Below are 6,305 nucleotides of genomic sequence, written 5' to 3' on the forward strand. Positions count from 1 at the left end.
CTCCACCCCCTCCCCTGCCCTGCCAAGTAGCTGCTCCTTCGCAGGGCCAGGGGGCAGCCAGCCAGGGCTTTTGCACATTCGTTATAAGTAATCAGGGCACGTAGCCGGGAGGTTGGCAGAGAAGGCCCGCTGCGGGGAGAGGGCCACAAGATGGCAGACCCGGAACCCTGAGGCTCCATTCCGGCCTGGTGGAGCATTGGCGGGGGCTGGGGGAGGCTGCCAGGGCCCTCACACCCCTGGGCAGGGCCCTGAGGAGCCTGCCCGCCCCCCCAAGACCACAGCTGTGGAGCTGTGAGGGAGGCAGCCAGGAGGCGGAACCTGCAGGGAGGCGCTGGCTTCTGAGGGTCGCCCAGATCTCCACCCCTGCTCCGTCCTGGGAGAGGCAATGGCACGGGGCACCTGTCTCTCAGACGGGCCATCTCGGTGCCAGGTGGAAAAGCCAAGATTGGGTGCGTCAGCGGCCACAAAGGCAGGCCTTTCACGGTGTCGGCATCTACAGAGCCACAGCGTCCCTGGGCAGTGCAAACGGCTTGACATCGGGCCACAGCTGGTGGTTTAACCCCCCTTGGAGGCACCTCAGAAGAAAGGTCTGGTGACCTGCTTCTCAAAGATCACAGCCGTGGAAACCGTGGGAGCACAATTCTCTCTGCCCCACACGGGGTCACCAGGAGTCAGAATGACTTGATAGGAGCTGGTTTGGTTTGGGTTCACGACGTGCGTACTGCTGGGGACAGACGGCGAGGGGTAAGTGGTCTCGCCGTGGAGAGAGACAGACAAGGGGAAGAAGAACCGCACAGGGTGGAAGGGACCCCGTAGACTTCCGGGGACCACCCTGCACTTGCGTTTTCCTTGTATATTCATTTCATTTAGACCAAGGCGCTGAGCAAGTCAGTAAGTCCTGTTCCTAGTGCTTCGTATATCACTGTGGGCTCAGCTTTGGTTTGCTTTATCCTCTCCCCCACAAAGGCCTCCAGGCCAACGCATTTGCTACCCTGTGTGGGTGTGTGTGTGTGTGGGTGTGTGTGTGTTGGTGTGCGTCCTACAGGGCCTGCATTTTATTCTTTACATTTCCACAGTCACACCGTAATGGTTGTTTCTAACCCCTGCAGACACCTCTTTCAGAAGTACGAGGATACATTCTTTTTTTTAAAATTAATTAATGTATTTATTTTAACAATTTATTAGGGGCTCATACAACTCTTATCACAGTCCATACATACACATACATCAATTGTATAAAGCACATCCATACATTCCCTGCCCCAATCATTCTCAAAGCATTTGCTCTCCACTTAAGCCCTTTGCATCAGGTCCTCTTTTTTTTTCCCCCTTCCTGCCCTCCCTCATGTGCCCTTGGTAATTTATACATCGTTATTTTGTCATATCTTGCCCTATCCGGAGAGGATACATTCTTTCCCATGCACAAACACCCCACCGAGAACCAGCAATCAGATTCAATCATTTTGAAGACTTGCTCACGCTCGCTTTATCTAGCTATATACTCGTGTATACACCAAAGTTTTCCAGCACATTTTAATGCCGTTTTTGTGGTAAAATTAGGTGCCTTGGCTGATATTCGGGTCAGCTTATACTCGAGTACATGGGGTAACTCACTCTTCTCTTGCCCTCTTCCCTTCCTCTGCCCTCCCTGCCCCCTCTAGCCTTCCCTGTCTTCCTTCGCGGTAAAGTACATATTGTAACAATGTTGCTGTCATAATCCATCTCAAGCAAACGGTTAGTGACATTAGTCACGTTCATGACTCAGTGCCATTGTTGCCGCTATCTGTTTTAGAGAAAGCATTTGGTTTTGGGTTTGTTTGTTTTTTGGGGGTTTTTTTTAAAGAAGGCATTTGTATCACCCCAAACACACACCCGCACCCCTGAGGCACTGATTAAGCATTCGGTCTCCCCTCGCGCACCCTTCCGCCCGGGTCAGCAGTGGTAACGTTGTCTCTGTGCGTGTCCTGGTCTGATAGCGCCGTAAGCAGAGTCGGGCAGTGTCTGCGTTTCAGTCTGACTGATGGCATGTCGCTTGCTGTCACTGCACTGGCCCCACGCACGGCCCTCCCGTGTGCGACAAAAGTAAGATTCCTGCAAACTTTCCAAGACCCCTCCATGACGTCGCAAGGGTCATTTCTCCTCGTGGCTGAATAATGCTGGTGCCGTTTGTTATCCATTCACCTGTTGAGCATGGGGGTGCTGTCTACCCTTTGGCTATGGTAAGTAATGCTGCAAGGAACACCAGTAAGCAGGTATCTATTTGCAGCCCTCCTTGCAGTTCCTTTGCGTGCATGCCGAGGAGGAGAATTGATGGGTTACCTGAAGAGCTGCTAAGAGCCACGGGCCAGCAGTTCAAAACCACCAGCCACTCCTTGGGAGAAACGGGAGGCATTTTACTCGTATAAAGAATTGGTCTCAAACCCAGGGTGCTGGTGGGGAAGGGAGGGGGGAAAATGAGGAGCTGATACCAAGGACTCAGAAGGACAGTGTTTTGAAAATGATGATGGCAACAAATGTACAAATGCGCTTGACACATGGGTGGATGGATGGATGGATGGATTGTGATGACCAGTATGAGCCCCCAATGAAATGATTTTAAAAGATAAAAAGAACCCCAGGGAGCCAGTTCTACGCTGCCCCATGGGGTTACGGTAAGTCTGAACTCTCCCAAGCCCAGTGAGTTCATGGTAGTTAATTTTTTGAGGAGTTGTCAAACTTCCACAGCAGCAACATCTTCTTCTAACCCAGCATTGCACAAGGGTTTCAGTTCCTCCACTTCTTCCCCAACACTTGCTGTTTCCATTTTTCTGATGATAGCCGTCCTCGGGGGTGTGACCGGCGCCCTGGTGCAGAGTGGGTGACACATTGGGCTGGGAACCCCAGTCCAGATGCGGACGCTCCACTCTGCCCCATAGAGCCACAGGGATTCGGTGGACACAGGTTATCACTGGAATTACACTTGCATGTGTTCTCTTGGGTCTGATTCCCTTTGCTCCCCCGGGAGCCATGCCCCCACCTTGTGGCATGGCGGAAGGGATGGTATCGATTTTCGATCCACACGCATGGACTTAGCCATTCTGCCTGCAGGCAGACAGAGTGTTGACGTTATGAGTCTTCCTGTTCATGTCTTTCAGGGACCGTGTGTACACATTTCTATTAGGGGATGAGGGCCACAGGGACGATGTATGATGCTCGGCTTTGGTTGACACCGCCCAGCTGTTTAGCAAGGTGGCTGTACCAATCGGCATCCACCAGGCAGTGAGGGAGTCTGCTCTTGCTCCACCTCCTGACTCATCCTTTCACTTTTCTGTACACCCAGGGACATGGAGATTTGAGTGAATCTTCCCACCCTCCTGGCCTCCAACTGGTGTAAGTAGACTATTATCTGACAAGGCCAAGGCCCTGCTCTCCGAAGTTCCCATGTGGTCAGGGAGCCGGCAAAGGCAGAGATGGAGCAAACGGCTGTCTCTATGCATTTTTCGTCCTAGACGGTTCAGAGATAAGTCCTCCAGCTGGTCCTAACCCTTCTCAGGCTCGGGAAGTTTATAGGTGACCTAAAGGAACGAGTGACCCTCTTAGAAGTTTCCTGTGGGAAGTGACTTAAAATGCCTTGAATAATGTTTTCCATGTATTAACACTGTAACCCACTTATTAAGGTTTTTTAAAATTATTTATGTCATTCTATTGGGGGCTCATACAACTCTTATCACAATCCACACATCCATCCATGTGTCAAGCACATTTGTACATTTCTTTCCATTATCATTCTCAAAACATTTGCTTTCTACTTGAGCCCTTGGTATCAGCTCCTCATTTTTCCCCTCCCTCCCTGTTCCTCCCTCCCCCATGAGCCTTTGATAATTTATAAATTATTATTATTTTGTCATATCTTACACTGTCAAACATCTCTCTTCACCCACTTTTCTGTTGTCTGTCCCCAGGGAGGAGGTTATATGTAGATACTTGTAATTGATTCCCCCTTTCCACCCTGCCCTCCCTCCACCCTCCCGGTATCACCACTGTCACCATTGGTCCTGAAGGGTTCATCTGTTCTGGATTATCTGTGTTTCCAGTTCCTATCTGTACCCGTGTACATCCTCTGGTCTAGCGGGATTTGGAAGGTAGAATTGGGATCATGATAGTGTGTGTGTGGGGAGGGGAGCATTTCTTATTAAGGTTTTCATGGAGGGTTTTTCCTGAGTTTTAGGATGCACTTTGGAACAGTATACAACAGATAAGAACAATTGAGACATCATCTGGAAGTAGCACGCAGAGTTAAGTGCTGTTAGATATAGGATATATGTCCTGCCGCTCTCCTTCCCTGCTTCTAAGTTTGGTTTTGAGGGAGCCTAGTGGATGAGAATGGGCCACAGGGAGGTGCAGTTTGGGGGTGTGTTTGGAGAACACTGAGTGTTTGGGGGATGGGCGTTTTGGTGAGCACTCATCTTGGGCACTGCATGCTTTAAAGGTTCCATCAAGATCCCCTTTTCTGGTGGTGGTGCTGGCGTAGTGGATACACATTGGTCTGCTAACTTCAAAGTCAGCAGTTCAAAACCCCCAGCCCCTCGAGGGAGAGAGATGAGGCTCTCTGCTCCCATAAAGAGTGACAGACTTGGAAACCCAAGGGGTGGTTCTACTCTGTCCTGTAGAGTCACTCAAAACTAAGAAAGCTCACTGCCATTGAGTCAATGACGACTCGTAGTGACCCCATAAGGCAGGGTAGAACTGCCCCCTTAGGGTGTCTGAGACTAACTTTATGGAAGTAGAAAGCCCTTCTTTCTCTCGAAGAGAGCTGGGTGGTTCCAACTTGCCGACCCTGTGGATTGCAGCCCCCTCCCCCCATAACCACTCCCCCCCCAGGGCTCCGACATGGTGGCTGCAAGTCGGAGTTGACTTGATGGCAGTGGGTTTAGTATTGTTGGGGGCTGTTGAGCCTATTGTGATGCCTGGTGACCCCGTAGGACAGAGTAGAACTGCCCCATAAGGCTTCCTCTGCCAAAGTCTTTCCCAGAACAGGCTGCCTGGATTGCTCCTTCAGAACCTCGGGGCGAACTTGAATTGCCAACCTTTCTGTTAGCAGCCGAGCGCTTCACTATTGGCACCACTTCTTTCTGGTGAAAGAGGGGTCCTGATATTCCAATAGCAGGTACTACTGAAACGAAGGACCACCGCTGCCCACAACACGTGAACCCATCATTGTATCTTGCTTTGGGGTGTAGTCATACTATTTCGTGCCCGAGAAACCCTAACCAATGACAATCTACCACCTTCCAGTCACATCCGTCCACAACGCAGGGCTCGGCCATGGCTCGGCTGCCAATGGGGCTTGTCTCGTATGACCCTAACAGGATGACCACACTTTAAAAACATTCTTCTGCCATTAATACATGCTCATTTCAGGCAATTTGGAAAATTCGGCAAAATAAGAAAGAATCATTCACGGTCCTACCACCCAGGGAAGACCACAGTGAACATTGTGGTGTCTTTCTTTCCCGTTTTTTTTTATAGTAACATTTTAAAATTGTAGCAGTCACATCTCAACCCTGAGGGAAATGTTAGGAAACGCAGAAAAAATAAGGAGAAAAAAAATGGTCACATCACAGCTCAGGAATGGCCAACCTTCACGTTTAATCTTTTCCTATGTAAATGCTCTTGCCGTGTTTCTCCCGTGTTTCTCGACATAAGGGACCAGCTACAAGATTCTACAACAGCGGTTCTCAACCTGTGGGGCGAGACCCCTTTGGGGTCGAATGACCCTTTCACAGGGGTCACCTGATTCATCACAGTAGCAAAATGACAGTGATGAAGGAGCAACGAGAATAATGTTATGGTTGGGGGTGTCACCACACATGAGGAACTGTATGAAAGGGTTGCAGCGTTAGGAAGGTTGAGAACCACTGTTCTAGAGTTTGAGCGGAACCTGGGGACATGTAAGGGACAGTCTGGATTCTTGAGGTTGCAGGTGACAGAAACGCCTAGCTAACCAGCTTATGTGTAGCAAAACTAGCAAAACCAGGTCAGCATTTCCGGATTTCCTCCGACTAGGACGTTTGGGGATCGAATGGGATGAACAAACCATCACACAGGCAGCCACGAGCCACGTGCGGCGTGTTGAAGTGTGCGAGGTGCCAAGTACACACGGCTTTCAAAGACGCAGAATGAGATCGCCCCGGAATGACCCTCTCCGCCGATCGCAGGCTGAACGCACAGTATTGTGAATGCTCTTGCTGACAGGTGCTGTCGAGCCTTCTCCAACACACGCGCCCCGTGTGAACCACGGCAGGAGACACGGGCGGGCCTGCGTC

This window comes from Tenrec ecaudatus, chromosome 1 (assembly GCF_050624435.1).
Source record: "Tenrec ecaudatus isolate mTenEca1 chromosome 1, mTenEca1.hap1, whole genome shotgun sequence".
Taxonomy (NCBI): domain Eukaryota; kingdom Metazoa; phylum Chordata; class Mammalia; order Afrosoricida; family Tenrecidae; genus Tenrec; species Tenrec ecaudatus.